Here is a 19,538-nt window from a genome sequence, read left to right on the forward strand (position 1 = left end):
ATCTCTGTCAAATAAATAAATAAAATCTTTTTTTAAAAAAGTGTTAGTGGGGCACCTGGGTGGCTCAGTGGGTTAAAAAAAAAGTGCTAGTTTCATTGCATGGTTTTGTTTTGCTTTTCTCAGCAATTCCAATTATATGTTATATGGATCTTTTTTTGCCTATTTTCTACAGCTATCACCCCCGTCCAGTCATTTTTACCACTTTGTTTTTGTTCTCTTGGCTGTATCCCTTATCATATGTCCCACTGACATTGAACTCATTCTTTGTTGGGCATTCTGCGATTTAATCTTTACTTCCGAAATGATTCTTTTTTTAAAGATTTAAAAAAATTGGGACACCTGCGTGACTCAGTGGGTTAAAGCCTCTGCCTTCGGCTCAGGTTGTGATCCCAGGGTCCTGGGATCGAGCCCCACATGGGGCTCACTGCTCGTCGGGGAGCCTGCTTCCTCCTCTCTCTGCCTGCCTCTCTGCCTACTTGTGATCTCTCTCTGTCAAATAAATAAATAAAATCTTTTTAAAAAGATTAAAATAAATTATCTTAGAGAGACAGCATGAGCAGGGCAAGGGGCAGAGGGAGAAGGAGAGGGAGAAAGAATCTCAAGCAGACTCCAGGCTGAGCGCGGAGCTGGAGGCCAGGCTGGATCCCACAACCGTGAGATCATGATCTGAGCCCAAATCGAGAGTTGGATGCTTAACCTACTGTGCCACCCAGGCACTCTTGTTTCTGAAATGATTTAATTAAAAATTTTTAAAAATTTGTTGAGGCACTGCCTTCAGCTCGAGCCCCGCATCAGACTCTGCTCCACGGGGAGCCTGCTTCCTCCTCTCTCTATGCCTGCCTCTCTGCCTACTTGTGATCTCTGTGTGTCAAATAAATAAATAAAATCTTTAAAAAATATTAAAAAAATTTGTTGAGGCATAATTGACATATTAGTTCCAGGTGTAGAATAACTTAAGATATAATAGTTAATAAATTATAGTAACTTAAGAATAATAGTTATAGAAAAGCTATAATCTAATAATGTTTGTAGAAATGATTATTATAGGGTGCCTGGGTGGCTCAGAGGGTTAAAGCCTCTGTCTTCGGCTCAGGTCATGATCCTAGGGTTCTGGGATCAAGCCCTGCATTAGGCTCTCTGCCCAGTGGGGAGCCTGCTTCCTCCTCTCTCTCTCTGCCTGCCTCTCTGCCTACTGGTGATCTCTGTCTGTCAAATAAATAAATAAAAACTTAAAAAAAAAAAAAAAGATTGGTGAGCTTTATTCTATGACCACCATAAAGTCAATTTAAAAATCAAACAAATATAAAGTGTTTAATCCAAAAATTATGATCTCAGCAAATTTTCTGAAAATAAATATGGTCTAAATGTACATGCTGAATGCACCTATATACCCTGGAAAATTGACCAGAATGGTCAACTCAGACATGTGAGAGTGAGACCATTGTAAAGGTAAAGAAGAAAAAATCCTCTAGGCAAAATTTTCAAATCACCTACGTTATAAAGAAAATCAAGCTGTCATCATATAGAATAATCAATCTCTAAGGCAAAACTAAAAAAAAAAAAAAGAAAAGAACATATAACTATGAATTTAATAAAAGGAAAAGGAATTGTAGAAAATATTTTATTAGGGGTGCCTGGGTGGCTCAGTGGGTTAAAGCCTCGGCCTTCAGCTCAGGTCATGATCCCAGGGTCCTGGGATCAAGCCCCGCATCGGGCTCTCTGCTCAGCGGGGAGCCTGCTTCCTCCTCTCTCTCTCTCTGCCTGCCTCTCCACCTATGTGATCTCTCTCTCTCAAATAAATAAATAAAATATTTTTTTAAAAATCTTTAACAAAAAAAAGAAATTATTTTATTAATCTAAAAGAACTAAGAAAGGAAGAAAAAAGGGTAGATAAACAGGTGGGTCAAATAAAATAAAAATAGAAGGTAGTTATAAACCCAGTTCATTTGTAATAGCATTAAATTTAAATGGATTAAATAGTAAAAGATTGTCAAACTGTTTAAAAAATGCTGCTTATATTGGGGTGCCTGGGTGGCTCAGCAGGTTAAAGCCTCTGCCTTTGGCTCAGGTCATGGTCCCAGGGTTCTAGGATCAAGCCCTGCATTGGGCTCTCTGCTCGGCAGGGAGCCTGCTTCCCCTTCTCTCTCTGCCTGCCTGTCTGCCTGCTTGTGATCTCTCGCTGTCAAATAAATAAGTAAGATCTTTTTAAAAATACTTCTTATAAGAGGGACACCTAGGTGGCTCAGTCGGTTAAGCATCTGCCTTGTTATCAGGTCATGATCTCAGGGTCCTGGGATCCAGGACCCAGCATCCAGCTTCTTGTTCAGCAGGGAAGCCTGCTTCTCCCTCTGCCTGCTGTGCCTCCTGCTTGTGCTCTCTCTTTATCTCTCTCTCTGACAAATAAATAAAATCTTTTTCTTAAAGATTTTATTTATTTATTTATTTGACAGACAGAGATCACAAGTAGGCAAAGAGGCAGGCAGAGAGAGAGGGGGAAGCAGGCTCCCTGCTGAGCAGAGAGCCCGATGCGGGGCTTGATCCCAGGACCCTGGGACCATGACCTGAGCCAAAGGCAGAGGCTTTAACCCACTGAGCCACCCAGGCACCCCTAAATAAAATCTTTTTTTTTTTTAAATGCACAGGTACTTATTTTTTAAAAAGACATAGAAAAAAATTTTTAAGACATTTATTTTAAAAAAAATTTTTTTTAAGACATTTATTAAAAAAAAAAAAAAAGACACTTCCATCCATCATCATGGAACTACAAGATGCTGGGGATGCGGAGATTGCTAAAAGATTCCAGAGTAATAAACAAACTAACATGTCACCTACAAGAGACCAAGGGTCAAGTCAGGTTGTGCACGTCTTTCACCAGGCAGCTTGCTGTTGGGCACCCCTGGGGAACACACCTCCCAGCTGGGAGGCCTCCACAGACAGAGGCTGGGCTTCCCCAGGAAAAGCCTTTCTACTTGGCCCCATACCATAGTTACTGGCCACGTCTCTCTTTTTCACAAGAAAGTGAGTTAGAGAGCAGGAATACCAACTTATCTACCTTTATATCCCATCTCGGCTTTATTTCTCAAGCCCAGCAGAGAGCAAAGTTCTGTTGAATAAGCCGCAGTCTCCAGCTCATGATTTCCATCCCCCCCATTTTCTGTCCCCTTCTTTCTCTGCTCGCTTGTGCATGCCAGGAAGGGTGTGTGAGGTCAGGGCTTATCAGATGAACAAAACCCAGTCCTGGGCTCCAGGAGCTCACAGCTGTGAGGAGAGAGACTACTGGCAGGGCCAAGACGCTCCTGGGAGCCTGACCGTTTTCCTCTCCAAATCATAGCATAGAATCCAGATGTACCTACACAATTATTTGATGCTCTCTATTCTTAAAATTGAGTTAAACGTGAATTTAATTTTCTAGTTTAAACATTTAGCTCGTTTTTACTACTGGAATGTTCTAAAGAATCAGTGGCTCCTGAAGGAAGACAAATGTCCTCAGTATAATCCAGGTAAAATCTACAGGTTCCCTCCAACTGCTGTATCCCCACCCCTGTGGGTGATTCCTTGAAAGCCAGGATGCAGGCAAGGCCTCATCCGCGGAACTGAGCGGGAGGATAACAGAAGGGAGTGGTCCAGGGACAGTGGGTGCCACGGAGGGAGCCTGGGAGCACGGGCTCGTCACAGTTGCCGGAGGAGCAGCCCCCCCTTGTGGCCATAAGTGGAAACCGCAGGGCTCGCTGCCAAGGAAATGCCGACAAGGGAGTGTAAGGTTTTCCACATAAGCACACCCTCCGCCCCCACACACCCTGGACACTCCTCAGAGCCTGGCCTCTGGAAGAGGCACAGGCCACCTGGAGCCTGTGTGTTTACAATCTCCCTGGGTCTCGGGTGGAACTTGCTAGCGTGCTGGACTCTGGTTTGCTGTGCCAGGTCGGAGCACCCTGCTGAGCCTGCTCTGTGAAGGCAGCTGCTTCCTGCCCAGCCCCTGGGGCATCAGAACCCGGATAATGAAGCTTAAGCTTCAGCACCCGTCCCTTGCACAAGTCCCTTCTGAAGCCAGGGCAGAGGCCTTAGCAAATGCTCCTATGGACTACGCTGTTTTTACAAAATCTGTAAAAGGGTTCCCACCCTAAAAAGGGCCATAAGCTGTATCAACTTTAGACCATACAAACTCTATATCTGACCTTGATGATCGCATAGGGGCCACTCGGTCCAGAGCTCTCTGAAGTCCTTTAACTCAAATGTCCAGTCCCCTGGACTGGTGTGGGGGTGGGGGCAGGACATTAGTGTAGAAGTCAGTTAGGGGTGCCTGGGTGGCTCAGTCAGCTAATCGCCTGCCTTTGGCTCAGGTCATGATCTCAGGGTCCTAGAATCGAGCCCCACATCAGGCTCTCTGCTCAGTGGGGCGTCTGCTTTCCCTCTACTCTCCCTCTGTGCCCTCTCTTTCTCAAATAAATAAAATATTTAAAATTTTAAAAAAGAACATGGGTTTGTAGGTCAGACTGACTTAAGTCTGTCCCTAGACATGATACTTGATTTTGGCTCTCTTTCTTCATCTGAAAAAGAGAGAGAATAATTTTACTTTCCCTTTGGGACACCGTGAGAATAGAATCAGAGAAAGCATGGTAGGACTTCTGTTCGAGGATTGGTCTGTAGGGGGCGCTCGGGGAATACTGGCTGTGGGAAGGTCCCTAAATAGCTACCCTTGCCTGGGAATACATATACCCCTAACCTAAACTCAGCTCTCTATATTAAGTCGATCTAAATAAAATTACCAGTATTTCACTGTTTCCTGACCTACAAAAATGGCAGTTTCACATGATTCCCTCTAACAGAACAAATGACAATAATTATAAAGAGCAGCTGGGGACAGTTATCCACAGGGCCCCTCATAGGGCCCCCTCTCCCATTGCATCTATGCCTTGCCTAGAGAGGCAGAGGGAGGTCGTTTAATTCCTTGATCTCTCCTCCCTCTGGAGTCCTGCTGTGTGACCATAAAGACATCTGATACAAAATAAATAAGTCCGGAGATGTAATCCAAAGCAGGGCACCTATAGTTAATAATAGTGAATTTGCACACTTGGAAGTGGCTAAGAGAGTAGATCCTAAAGATTCCCCACACAAGCTAAAAAACCTGTAACTATGTGTGGTGACAGAGGTTAACTAGACTTACTGTGGTGATTGTTTCACACTATATATAAATACTGAATCACTGTTGTGCACCTGAAACTAATACCTTGTATGTCAGTTGTTTTTTTTTAAGTCCTCTGATAAAATGACCCCTCCCTGCCCTGATGCTTTTAGTTTTAATGGCCAAGTCAGTGCACAGAGATGGTTTCAGCAACTGGCTGTTCTTAACAGCCAGACCACAGAGTGTCCCTCTGCCCTGACACTCTGAAATGCTGTCCCCTGCTTCCTGTCTCTCAACGGCACCAGCTGCTCTCTGGAAGGCAGCTGCTGTCCGGGAGGTGCTGGGGATCTTGTGGCCTCGTCCCACCCCAGTCCTTGGCACCTAATCCGAAAGTCTCTCCTTCATCCAGCCCTCAGGGAGGCAGGGGAGGGTCTGCCAGGAAAGGAGCCAGGCCCGGATGGAGTCCACATGACAGAGGCCCCACCTGGCAGCCCAAGTCCTCCATCCTGAAGCTGTCCTTGAGAACCGCAAATTCATCAACATAACCGCGGGCTGCTGCTGCCTGAGCTTCTCCTGTTGAACTCCTTCCCCCTCCTCCCTCCCAGCTGAGCATCCCGCTGATGCTGATCTGTCAGTGAGACCGCAATCGAGTACAAAGCCCCTGCTGGAAAAAACCGTGCTCTTAGAGATCAGAGGGGACATACCCAGCCAACTGCACCAGTGGAGGTCTCTGAGAGTTGGAAGAGCACAAGGTTCATCTGCAAGTAATGTCATGAAAGAAAGGAGATGAAAATGGTTTGGGGGTCCACAGCCAGCACAATGCTGACATGACAACGTTTCTGCCTCCCTAGGGGACCACTGGAAAAAAATGTTCACAGTTTCCTATTAGAAGAGTCCCTCACTGGGTGGAAACAACCAGGTTCTATCCTATCATTATGTTCAGTCATTGGCCGAGCCCCTGCCCCCTCCCCTGCAAGAGCATGACCTCAGTTCAAAAGCCGAAGCTGACCTTGACAGGGAGCCCAGTGCTGAGGCTGTCTGCTCACTTGGCTGCTCTCGGTTTGTTGAAGGAGAAGCAAGCAGTGTGGCTCCGAGTCTGTCTCAGAGCCCAGCTCCTGCACAGACCCACCTCTCCACACGCAAGAGGGGAGCAGCTCCCCTGGGGCCCTGCAGGCCCTCTTCTTTAGGGAAACCTACAAGAGGGAAGTCAGGCGGATGCCACAGAGACCCCATTCACCACAGTGGATCTTGGGGCCACAGCGGGTACCCATTGTCTCCCTCCCCTGCTATTCGTTCTAAAGCCCCTCACCCTCAGCCACCGCCTGTGCTGTCCCAGTGGTTCCCCTTGGTGAGACCCACGTCCTGGGCGTTGAGGAGTCTGAGCCCCCTGGTCACCAGGAAGATGCACTGTTCTGATCCTCCTTCAAGAAAAGATGTGCTGCTAAGTGCAAGGAGGCGGGTGATCTGACAGCCCCCAGCTGTCTGCAGCATGGGGGCTCTGTAGCACCCCAAGCACTATTTTCTGCTGCAGACGGCCTGGCCTTGCTCCAGAATCCTAGAGCCCCAACTTGCTATATTCTCCCACTGGGGCTGGCAAAAACTTCCTTTGGCAGCTCTTCCCACCACCCATACCTCCAACACCATTGGATCTGCCCGGTCATGTGGCCCAAGCGGCAGGGCACACGCGCTGCAGCCCGCACCTGCTACAGACTTGTTGACCACTCTGGGGTCCATTCGAAACTGGCATCCTTTCGTGTTGCCCAGTATATGGGCTAGAATAGTATATGCCAGGAATGGAGTCTGTTGCCTCCAGAACCCAAAGAAACCCACCCACTAGGTGCTGTGTTTTTTTCTCCGTGGTATGCGGGACAAGATATAATCATTTGTCTTTACTTCGGAGGAACTCTCTCGGCGCACCACTGATCACTGGCCCTCTAGCATTTTTAGTGATGAGGCAGGTTCTTAAATCTCTGGGGAGTTTATTCTCCCCCACCCAGTAGGTCACAAGAATCTCACCAAGAGCCCTAGTTATCTCCTGCTCATCTGGCTTGATCAGTATAATATCATGCACACTGGGGATCAATGTGATGTTTTGTTAAATATCTAGACAGTCCAGATCTCTTCAGACTACGTGAAGACAAAAAGTGAAGGGATGAACAGACGGACCAACTGTAAATGAACATTATTGCCCATTCTGCACGCATGCACATTACTGCTGACCTTTTCCGACAGCAATAGCTAAAAATCGATTTGCTAAATTGGCGGCTGCATCCGTTGTGCCCGAGACCTTAGTAATCTGCTCCAGCAAATACACCAGCTCTGACAGGAGAGCTGTGACTGGGGTTACCATTTGCCTGAGTTTGCAGTAGGCTGTATACGCTGCATACCTTCTCCAGAATCCATCTCATTTCCATAGAGACCAGACTGCCGATTTAAGGAGAACTAAGACAAGGACCACCTTCTCTGACTCCTTCCGATTTTTAAGCATGGCACTAATTTCTGCCTTTTCCTTCAGGATGTGATAGACGTTGCTTTTGACTTACTATTCTGGCTGAAGGATAGGGAGCAGTTTCAGAGACTTGCATTTGACCTTCACCATTCTCTTATGCCACAGGGCAGGGCTCCAGTGCCAAGCTTACTCCAGCTGCCAAGAATGCCAATCTCAATTACATAGATCACCAGATGGGTCTGTGGACACAATAAAGCCACTGTAAGTTGGGTCTTTGGCAAGGATTCCATGTGCCCTTATGCTAACATGGGACCATGATAACATTTCAGGTCTCTGAATCAGCATTAATTCAGACCCTATATCCAACAGTCCTTGAAATGTCTGAATATTATCCTTTCCCCAGGGGGTAATTACCATAATAAATGTAGATTCCTTTGGGGAAGGACCAGGCATGGTTAAAGTTCACACTTGCCATGATACTGTGGGACTCTCCCAGGTGTTCCAGCCACCTCTTTGGTCAAGAGGTTCTCAGTCTGAAAACTGGCTTAGGTCCAGTAACCCAGCAAGACATCATGACTTTTTATTGGGGTAACCACTGTTAGTCTCCCACTCATTCATTTTAAGTCTCCTTTGATGACACACGCATATATATGTACAAAACACTTTTGGGTGCCCACCTATTTTCTACTAAGGACACGGTGTTCTTTTGACCCTCGTATAACTCTCCAAAGATCAGACCTCCATGACTGTCACACTAAACTTTCCATCGTTACAGCCATAACTTCAGTGATCCAGGTTCTCTGCCTGCCTCTTTTGGCATCAGTCCTGGCCCCAGTGAGTAACTGAGTCATGGCCTTGGTGAATGGTGTGCTCTTCAGTCTCCCTTGAGAATACAATCCTCTTGCCTAACATACTACATCCATTCTTTTTTTTTTTTTTTAAAGATTTATTTATTTATTTATTTGACAGAGAGAGAGTAGGCAGAGAGGCAGGCAGAGAGAGAGAGGAAGGGAAGCGGGCTCTCAGCAGAGAGCCCGACGTGGGACTCGATTCCAGGACCCTGAGATCATGACCTGAGCCGAAGGCAGCGGTTTAACCCACTGAGCCACCCAGGCGCCCCTACTACATCCATTCCTGAGTGCCTGCTCATTTCTCTGAGCCTTTCGGCCCCTTCCTCTACTATCTTTCCTGGCAATTCAAACATTTCAACCTCCCTCAGCCTGAGCTACGGCCTTTACCTGACCTCGAGAAGTCATCCTAGCAATGAACTTACACCTTCTCCTGGGGTCTGCCAGGGGGTGAAGTCCTGTGTCTCGTAGCTCCCTCACCCAGTCCAGCAACTCTCCACAAATTCAGGCCCACAAGCACTCCCAGCCCCGCCGGTATATGTGAACCACATCTCCCGACTCCTTTGGGCTCTAGTCCCCTTCCTCCTCCATCAGGCCAGCATGTCCCCAGTCAAATTATGCCATGACTTAATGCCGGCTGGCAGTCAGGAAAGGAGTTAGAGGTGGAAAAAAATTGGGGATCCCTGTTGCCTTATGTGAGGGGGAAGACCTTGGTATTGTCTACCCACATAGGGCTGGGGACTCACAGTTCTGATGTAACCGGTGAGCCACCTCTCTAGGCTCTGAGGGCCAGAGAATTTCAGGGATTCAGAATCTTCCAGAATATCCACCTGGAAGTCCCCATCCCATATGTCAGGGTCCTACAGATCTTCATTGGCTGAGCATTCAAGCATCTTTGGTGCTCAGCCACTCTGCCTTTTAACTCCTGGGCTTCGTTTTCAGCTTTTTCCTTTACCAACCATGTGAGATGAAGGATTCTTTGTAAGATGTCAAAGACACCTTCTGGCTCTTCCACTTGGTTTTCAATTGTTAACTGTTCTCAGATTTTCATTATGTACCTGTAAGTCACCAATGCAACTATCTCTTTCCACTTATCCACATGTGTGTATACGCTTATAAATATTTTACCTATAACCTATATCTATCAGTTACATATATATGATTTTCCTCTGCATACCCTCCAAGTGCCTGGATCACCCCAATAAAGGGATCATTCTTCCCATCCACGCATCTCACCTGTGAAATGTTAAACACGGACCACCAGCTCGTGCTGGCCTGTCCATACTCACCTAACATCTGGGATGTGGTCCTCACTGCCAGCTGGGTGTTGGGGTGATTGGTCCCCAAACTCCATCTTATTTACTCATCTCTCAGCCCCTCCCTGGAAACAGATGCTGAGTTGGAACTAGGAGTGCCAGCGTCTCACTGGGGCAGAGGACTTATGAGAAGAAGGCAGCAGATGCCAGAGAGGGTGGGGAGAACTCCCAGCTACAGCGCAGACCTGCTCGGGCCTCAGCCTGCCTGGCAGGAAGCTCTGGAGCCCAGGCTTGCCCATTCGAGAAGGCTAGCCTTAGCGCCCAAACGGCCGGCCTTATAACACCACCGGAAAAGAATGTGGTCTCAGCTGAAGCCCGAGCTTGATTCTGAAGGAGGCTACAGCTGAAGCTGTCAGCTCACTACCAGCTCACCACCAGCTCTTGGCAGCGGGGCAGTGAGTGTTTTCTCGAAGAGCTGACAGGAACATCTCCAGGCAGCCACACAGACGGTGGTGAGACCATCTGAGAGCTGTTTCTGTGCAAGCCTGTGCAGGGTGCCATCAAAGCATGGAGCCATCTCTCCTGTTCATAAAGTGGTGTTGGGTGGGAGTTTACCAAGATGGTAAGGTGGGAGAGGATTTTGCGGATGGAAGGAACCAAGTGTTCACAGACCGGTACAATGCAAAGCATGGGAATGTTCTCAAAAACTACAGAGAATCCAGTGGAGCTGAAGCTGCACTATCTTGTTGGCAAGAGGTAGAAATGACTGGAAGAATGACTGACAGATTGGGGGATGAAAGAAGGGAGTAGCTTAGGGCGATGCCCTGCTTTCCAGGATGGTCATCCCTTTTAGGTGCTCACCTTCTCCCAAAAGATACTGGCCCATGTGCTTTGTCTTGCTCCACCAATTCCCTCTTCCCCACAACCTAAGGTCTCTTCTCCCGCTCCGGCCCAGGTCCCTCACACCGTTAGACATCCCTCGTCCTCCTCTGACCACCTAATGCATAAATTCAAGAGACAACACAGGAAATAGGCCCTAACAGAGACTGCTGGGCATTGCCTGGGGTGGGGTGAGGGGGCCAGCTCAGTTGTTTAGCCCCTGTCCAGACCATCTCTTAGCCCTGGGCTGTGGGGCTCTTGGCCCTATAGAAATGGGTAGTCCAACAGGTAAGGCCTCCTCAGGCTGCCCAGACATGCCTGTCTAGCCTCTTCCTCTGCCCACTGTTCTTTCTTCAGCCTTACTGAGCCCACACTCCTGTGATTTCCCACCCCGGGGCCCTCCCTCTGCTTGCCACGTCTAAACTTCAAGACCCAATTCAAATGGTGCCTCTCCGCTGATTTTCCCCACTTCGAGTATTTCTGTCCCCAATCTGTACTGGCTTCCCACATTGTCCTCTCCACTCCCAGCTCTAGGGTTGTGGGTATGCCCTTACTGGTATCCTTTGCCAGATGTCAAGAACCCAAAGACAGTGTCCATTCCAGGCAGGGCCTTGCTCAGAGTTGGGGAAAGGGAGTGTACAGCCAGGGGCCCATGCAGAAGGACAGGTCCTGGCCTTTCAGGGCAAAAGAAACCAAGCATCAGTGGCTCCACCACCACTAGTGCTGACCCAGAGATATGCCCAGCCTCTCACCAGCCCCATGGTTCTTAATATCTACAGGGATCCGTGCTCTCCTTTCATGATTAATCACTGCAACCAAGAGCCCAACATGCAAACAGGTCACACCTTTCCCATTTGGGAATCCTCCTGGCTGCCTTCCCAGTGGCCCCCAACTGTGCCCTCTTCCAGACGGAGGGTCCCCAAGGATGTGCCTCTGTGTCATCCCAAGGAGCTCACTCACCAAGGTTTGGTTCCCAGCCTCAGGGAGTGACAAGGCCTCAGGACATCCTTGCACCAGAGGACACCAAGTGACAAAGCGTTATATGGGGTCACTCCTAAAGTGGGCTCAGGAGTTTCTCAGAAGGAAAACTTGAAAGAGAAAGACAGATTGTGACTGAAAAACAAGTACCAGTTTATGTAGCATATTTGCAGCTATGTTCTTTCTTTTTCTGTTCTTGCAGAGGGGAAAAGATGCAGAAGTAAACAGATGCTAGGTATGGGAAGCCCTCCCTTAGAATTAGCAGACAGTAGCCAAGGTGAAGTCCATATTAACCAGTAACCTGGGGCGAGTTACTACTCTGGGCTTTGCTTCCTCACCCATGAAATGGGCATCAGATGGGTTGTTGTAAAGATTAAGTGAGTTGATATATATGCCAAGTGCTTAGAACAGTGCCTTGGCATGTAATAATTGCCATTATTATTTGTATTACTTTTCCTAGGATGATTAGAATTGAGGCAACATGTGTGTGTGTTGACATATTTAATTAAAGGCCCAGAAAGGTATTGAGAGCATTCGCTTTCTGATGGAAGGGATGATTTAATCCACTCTAGCTTTGTGCAAACCATGAACAATTAAGCAGTAATTGAGAAGATTAGCAAGAAAGATAATTGAACACTGGATGTCTGTGTTCCTTATAGTCCTGTGTGTAATGACAGGTTTTTATATTTAGAGTGGAAAGTTATATGCTTTCTAATTTTAATGAAAAGTAATTTGTAATTTAAATGAAAATCATATTTGGTGAGGTCATGAGTTGTGAGAAATAAATTAAATGACTTCAGAAAGAAAAAAAAGATGAAAAAAATTGAATGGATAGCATGATCCCAACTCCCTAATGTTAAAGCCCCTACATTTACGTCTGGAAAGTACAGCACAGTTGCTGACTGGTCCAGAGCTAGAACGCATACATAGATCAAGAGTCATCTGACATCTCTCCTACAAAAAGATCTATTTAACATGAAGGATGAGAGGCTTGTAATGGTTAATTTTTATGTGTCAACCTGACTGGGCTACCAGCACTCAGAAATTTGGTTAAACATTAGTCTGGGTATGTCCAGGAGGGTGAGATTAGCATTTCAGCCAGCAGGCTGCGTAAAGCTGATTGCCCTCCCCAGTGTGGCTGGCCCTCATCCCATCCGCGAAGGGCCTAAATAGAACAAAAAGAAGGAAGAATTCACACTCAGTCTGTTGAGCTGGGGCATCTGTCTTCTCCTGTCCGAGACTGGGACTTACACCATTGATGCTCCTGGTTCTCAAGCCTTCAGACATGGACTGAAACTACACCACCTGCTGTCTCTCCAATTTGCATGGGATTTCTCAGCATCCATAATCAAAGGAGCCAATTTTTTATAATAAATCTCTCTCTATATATATACACACACACACATACATATACACATATACAGTATGTATAGTATACATATGCCATAATACAGTATAGAATAGTATATAGTGTACATGTATGGTACACAGTATGCTGTATATGGGGAGGGTGTGTATGTACCATACGTGTATATGTAACACCACTGGTTCTATTTTTCTGGAGAATCCTGACTCACACATCTGTGTATCTGTGTGTGCATGTGTGTATGTGTGTATGTACAGCCATATATGTAAAAGCACATACAAAAATATGTGTTTTTATATTATCATTGTTTACTAAGGTGGAGGTTTAAACATCTGCAGACAATTTCAGACAGGGCACATCCACTGACAAACGCTAAAATGTGCCGAGGAAATAGGCCGCCTCAGAGAGAATTTCCCATGATGGTGAAAAAGACTGGAAGAGCAAACCAGGCTGGAAATGACCCCCAAAGGTTGGTAGTGGCTCAGGGTGCAATATTCATGACCCCAGATACTTGAATACACCCCAGCTCAGTCCTCCTGGCCTCAGGAAGCTACATCAAGACAAAAAAAGAAAAAGTCGTCTTTTTGGACAGTGGACTTCTTGGACAGTGGACAATGCACAATCTACAAAACTTCGTTTGGAGCCCCAGCAAGCACTCACCCACAGCAAGACAGCAGCCGCGGGAGAGGCTCTTCCCATCAGCGGTCAGAGTAATGCACGGCCCGGAGCAGACGCGGGTGCCCAGCGGGCTGCCCTGGGGGGCAGGGACAGCTGTGGCCTGAAGCCGGCCCTTGGACTGCAGCAGAGGCGTGTGCTGCGGGCATGGGCGTGGGCAGCCTGGCCAGAGGCGTAAGGGCCCACCCAGCCACAGAATGAAGGCTCAGAAGGAAGCAGCACCCCTGCGGAGCACACCGTGGCCTGGCACTTAGCCACACCCCTGCCCTTGGGAACACCGAAAGACCTGAGGAAAGGCGGCTGCCCAAGGGCTCTGGCAGGGTCGGGACCTTGGCTGTGAAAGGTGGTGAGCCTGGGTTTGGGTCCGTGCAACCTGGCGCTCCAGTTGGAGCAGTGAGAAGTGATAGTCGAGTCCCGTCCATGGAGTCCTGCCAAGTCCACCCCCGGCATCCTTCCGCTGCCAAGGCTGGAGGAAAGCTCGGGGCTGAGGAAGGGGGTGAAGTCGGGGTGTGAAAGTATCGCCCTGTCCTGGGGCTCCGCCTGCCGAGTCAGAGAAGAGCTGGGCGGGTCCTCAAGTCCCTGGGAGCAGGCCTGGTGCTCCAGAGAGGGCCTGCACCCTCCTGCTGCTGCGTGGGCTGCAGAGCTGGGGTCAGGGGCCCATGCTGACAGCTGACGGGGGCACGTGCCTCCGAGGCAGAATACTCACGTTGCCAGCCTCCCCCCAAGCCAACGGGTGGCTGAGGCATGGACAGTCTCATGGGACACCTGACTCCCAGACTGATCATCCATTACCCTGGGCTCTACTGTGCTGGGAAAGTGTCCCAGGCCCCGGAAGCTCCTCCTCTTCCCAATACCACTAAAGGAGCAGGGCCAGAGGTGGTAGCAGCAGGTGTGCCTGGAGGGAACCGCTTAGGTGCAAGCTGGCTCTCTGGGAGGAAGAAGGCGCACTGTGCTCTACAGCTCACCCCTCAGACCTGCTGGGGTGATTTCAGCTGCTGGTGCCAAGGCTCAACCCATACTGCCTCAAACAGGAGACAGGATTTAGTGACTTGAATTGCCGAAAGCTCTAGGGCAGACAGAAGGTCCATAGGACTTTGATCCCCAGACCCCTACTCTGTTTTCCAGCATTTCTTTCCACCACCAGTGGCAATCCTTGCCACTCACATTTTGAATAGGATAACTGAAAGGGAAAACCCCTCCCTGTCTTCCAGCATTGCACGTATCCATCCAACAGCATTAGCTAGAGCTGGATCCAGGCATCTCTCCTTACTTTCTCATCTCCTGACTTTCTCTCTGGTGCTCAAAAGAAGCCAAAACCCTTGGGTGCTTGGGTGGCTCAGTGGGTTAAAACCTCTGCCTTTGGCTCAGGTCATGATCTCAGGATCCTGGGATCCAGGCCAGCATGGGGCTCTCTCTGCTCAGCAGGGAGCCTGCTTCCTCCTCTCTCTCTGCCTGCCTCTCTGCCTACCTGTAATCTCTGTCTGTCAAATAAATAAATAAAATCTTTAATAAAAAACAAAAAAGAAAGAAAGAAAAAAAAAAGCCAAGACCCAAATGAAGTTATGAGCTATTGCCTAAAGTAAAAAAAAAAAGTTGGTTCGTGATAATTGTCCTTAATCCTAAACATTGAGCAAAATGCTCAAATTCTATTTGTAATTATAAAAACCTGGGTGTGGCAGAAGGTTCCTTCTGACTCCTTCGGAAGCTGGAGAAATTCTCAGAGCACAGAAAAGCAGAGCAGAGCTCCTGGAGCAGAGGGAAGACAGAGTTTCACATGACCAAGTAGATTTATTCCTCTTAGGCCTCAGCTAGCTTCCTATGGGAGCCAGTGCTTAAAGAGGAAAGATTCAGAATAGTTATTAGAGCTCATTCATTATTTATGCTTCTTAAGCATTTCTGTTTATTCTTAGAGCAACTGGGCAGAATAATTCTCAACTTAGCTTTCTTGTTATGTTTGTGAAACCCTAAATTGAAAGAACTCCACCTGAAATGCAAATTAAAATGCCAATGTGATACCCCAATAGAAAGATAGCTAGATCTATCTGAATATCTAAAATTAGAAGGCCGCCTTCTACCAAACGCTGTACCAAGTGTCTGAATTCTCCCCAACCCTGCTCAGGACTGCCTTGGATCCCCGCCTGCCCACGCTCCTTGGCCCACGTCCCCTGCCTCCTCCGGGCTGCCCTCCCTCCCTTCTCCACCAAGTGTCCCAGTGCAAGAGGCTGGCCTGATCTGTGACCCACCGTGATGCAGTAGTAAAACTAGATGATGGGCATTTAAACAACTCCTTGGGCTCTCCAGTAAGAGATTGTGGTACTTCCCATGACTGTTAGTTCCATTTTGTGGGCACATTAAAGGGGCATGAGACCAGCCAAGAGGGTGTTGGTGGTGGGCATTGTAGACCTCAAGCCAGAGAGCTTTGCCATCAGACTGACCTCTGGTGACTCGGAAGACCCTCCTGCCAATGTGGCAATTGGACGCAAAGCTGTGTTCAAAATACAAAAATTCTTGTGTATCTGAGGAACCGTCAGCCATCCCTTACTTTCCATTCATCCCGGACCAGTCATTCAGGGTGGAAATTCTTTGTGAGCACTTATATTTCAGAGTGTCTGTAAATGGACCCAACTTTTTTATTTTTACCACAGCCTTTAAGCGTCATCAGCAGTTGATACCATGAAGATAAGCAGGGACCTCCAGATCACTAAGCTTGGCTGATATCATTTTAACCATGTCTGTTTCAAATTGGATCAGCTGCTATGGCTCCCCGTTAGTCTGGAGAAAGTGGCTTTGCAAGATCTGGAGACTCGAAAATAAAAACAAAAAGCAAGTTTCACTGTCTCTTCTTTCAGGGCAGTTTAAACCCAAAATGACAACATCAGACTGTGGTTTGCCTTTAGGAAGCTGTCAGAACAAAAACACTGAGCCATTATTAACAGAACAAAGTAATAAATTTATGCTGGATTTTATTCAGACTAAACTGAAAAGAAAAAAAAACCTTATCAAATTGTACACTTTAAATATGAAGTTTATTGATTATCTGTTACACCTCAATAAAGCTGTTTGTTTAAAAAAAGAACCCCAAGGGCGCCTGGGTGGCTCAGTGGGTTAAGCCGCTGCCTTCGGCTCAGGTCATGATCTCAGGGTCCTGGGATCGAGTCCCACATCGGGCTCTCTGCTCAGCAGGGAGCCTGCTTCCTCCTCTCTCTCTCTGCCTGCCTCTCTGCCTACTTGTAATCTCTCTCTGTCAAATAAATAAATAAATCTTAATTTAAAAAAAAGAACCCCAAGAGTGGGAAAAAGAGGTGAGGAGTTAAAAAGTACAAACTTCCAACTATAAAATAAATGAATCATGGGGATGACATGTACAGCATGGTGACAATAGGGAATAACATTGTCTTGAATACTTGAAAGTTGCTAAGAGTAGTTCTTGAAAGCTCCCATCACATACACGAACACACACAATTGTGTGTGTAGTTATGGATGTTAACTAGACTGGTTGTGGTGATCATTTCACAGTATATACAAATATTGAATCATGTTGTACACTTGAAACTAATATAATGTTACATGTCAACTATATCTGAATTTTTCAAAAGTTAAAAAAGAACCCCTAATGTCCACTCACTATACCTGCCCCACTTTCCCTCTTGGAACCTTGTGTTTAGGATCTTGTTTTATTCTCTTTTTAAAGATTTTATTTATTTATTTGACAGACAGAGATCACAAGTAGGCAGAGAGGCAGGTAGAGAGAGAGGGAGAAGCAGGCTCCCTGCTGAGCAGAGAGGCCATTGTGGGGCTGGATCTCAGGACCCTGGGATCATGACCTGAGCTGAAGGCAGAAGCTTTAAACCACGAGTCACCCAGATGCCCCTAGGATCTTGTTTTAAATTTCCCCTTTTCTGCCCCATCGTTCCTTCAGTTTCAATAATCTGCCCAAATCAGACAGGACTCTCCTCTCTGGGCTGGGCAGTAATGTCCTTCCGTAGCAATGAGGAGACAGTTTCAAGACTCAGTGTCCAGTCACAGGATTCATACACCCTATATGTCCTCTCACGGTACCAAGCAGTACCCAGATACTAACCCCACCAATCTGGCCCTGTGCCAAATCAGTTGTGCATCTCAGAGTTTGGATGGTTCTTCTGGTGACAGTAAACAGAAAGGAGTCTTTTCTGGAGAACATGATCAAGCTCTGAACAGCAGCCATATACCTGCTCCAAGAACAGAAAGTATTACTACACCTGATACTACTTTCCCCAGGGCAAAAATTGTGACACCTGATTGTGTATTTCTTGCATCATTCAAAGTCAAATGGAAACATGTCCCCTACTCATGAAAACTAAAAAAGTAAAGACTCCTCCTAAACAAAGATGGATTTATAATGGGGAAGTACAATATTTCCAGTATACTTCTTGCTATACACATTACAAATAGAAACAATTATCCACTCTGCTAATTCCATCCGCTTCCTATAAAAAGGACAGATTCCGAACATGTGGGTATCAGGAGCCCTCAGGTCAATGGAGGACGTTTCCCAAGGTCCACCAGAGCCCCCTCCGGGCTGGTTTTCACCTTGGCAAGTCCCCCTCCACTCAACCCGTCGCCCTCCACCGCGGGGACCTAAGCTTAGCCCTCACCCAGCCCCGCCCCGCCCCGCCCCGGCTCCTGCTAGCTTTGGCCCCGCGCCTCTGGGAAGGCAGTTTACGGAGGCCACCGGCAACCACAGGGCTGCTCTCGGACCTTTTCTCAGTGCGGATCCTGCGACCCCCCTGTAGTCTTCATCCTTCACCCACCTCTGCCCTTCTCCCAGTCTCCTTCCCCTCGATTCCTTATTTTATCCTAACTTGGTAAGTAGGGATAACTTCCTAAATTCTCTCCCTGGCTGGCTTTTCCTCTCTGGGTGCACAGGTTCTGAGTATCTTTTTCCCTCCTCTGCTTCAAGCTTTCTGTCATTCAAATGACTCCCAAATCTACAAGGCTAACCCTAAGCTCTCTTTCTCAGCTTGAGAGTCACAGATGGTGGACCATAAATAAGATACATTCCTAAGAAATTAAAGACAAGATATTCTTTTTAATCTGCAACTCACAGCCATGAAAGGGTCCCTTGAGGGATCAGAAGCTGGAGAATGCCTGATGGTGTCATTTGGAAGAAGGAAAACACAGAACAAAACGTGGAAAGGAGAGCACCATGCCAGAGAAAGGGAACCAGGTCAACTCAAAAGGGGAACTTCGGAGAAGAGCAGTGTTTGGTCTCTATAAACCAACCCCTGCCCACATAAATACAATCACAGCCAGTCAGACACTCACGCATCTCCCTCCAGGCAACTTGATGTATCCGGGCTTGGGTCAGAGAGACTAGGCATTGTGCCACGCCTGCCAGAAACCAGAGTGCCCACACCCACCAGACCAGCCTCTGCCACACCCTGTTCCCAGGTCCCACCCTCCCCTTCGCCTTCCTGCCCCTCCAGCACTCCCACCCCAGGCAGGGAGCCCCACACAGAGCCCAATATGGCCTCTCAACCCCAAAGGCCACCAGCTACCTAGGGCAACAGTCAGCAAACATTTGAGTAAGGCCAGCACCGTGAAAGAAGAAAAGACGATAAAAAAGAACTTACAGGAGCAAAGTGTCATCTTAGCAAGACTTACATATGATTCAGATCCTCAGAAGAATAAGTGAGGGTCTGGCATCCAAGAAATAAGAGTAGACAAGCTGTGACGGAAAGGAACCAATGAGAATTCTTAATAAGAAAAAAAGGCAGCAAAAGAAATAAAAAATTAAGCCAGTGAGCTGATAACAAAATAATTACCGTTTACAAGAACGACTGTACTGGAAAATTTGGGCTGAGGGATTCTTCTGGAAGAAGAGAAAAAGAAAAATGCAAATTAATCTATTTCAGAGATGGGGACAATAGAATTTGAAACTCTAGTATCCCTCTCATAGATGTTCCAAAGGAAGAAAACAGAAGAG

General features: G+C 47.3%; 1 long non-coding RNA gene and 1 pseudogene across 1 annotated transcript in view; one reads left to right on the forward strand and one right to left on the reverse strand.

Annotated features, from left to right (window-relative positions):
* LOC116588031 overlaps positions 1-13,659 on the reverse strand; it is a 40,077-nt gene extending 26,418 nt beyond the window's left edge. Inside the window, exon 1 of the long non-coding RNA XR_004284752.1 lies at positions 13,559-13,659. This is a non-coding gene — a long non-coding RNA (uncharacterized LOC116588031). The remainder of the gene's footprint in view (positions 1-13,558) is intronic.
* Positions 13,660-14,317: 658 nt separating this feature from the next.
* LOC116590451 lies at positions 14,318-16,288 on the forward strand (annotated as a pseudogene).
* The last annotated feature ends 3,250 nt before the right edge of the window (positions 16,289-19,538 follow it).

This window comes from Mustela erminea, chromosome 1, assembly GCF_009829155.1.
Source record: "Mustela erminea isolate mMusErm1 chromosome 1, mMusErm1.Pri, whole genome shotgun sequence".
Classification (NCBI taxonomy): Eukaryota; Metazoa; Chordata; class Mammalia; order Carnivora; family Mustelidae; genus Mustela; species Mustela erminea.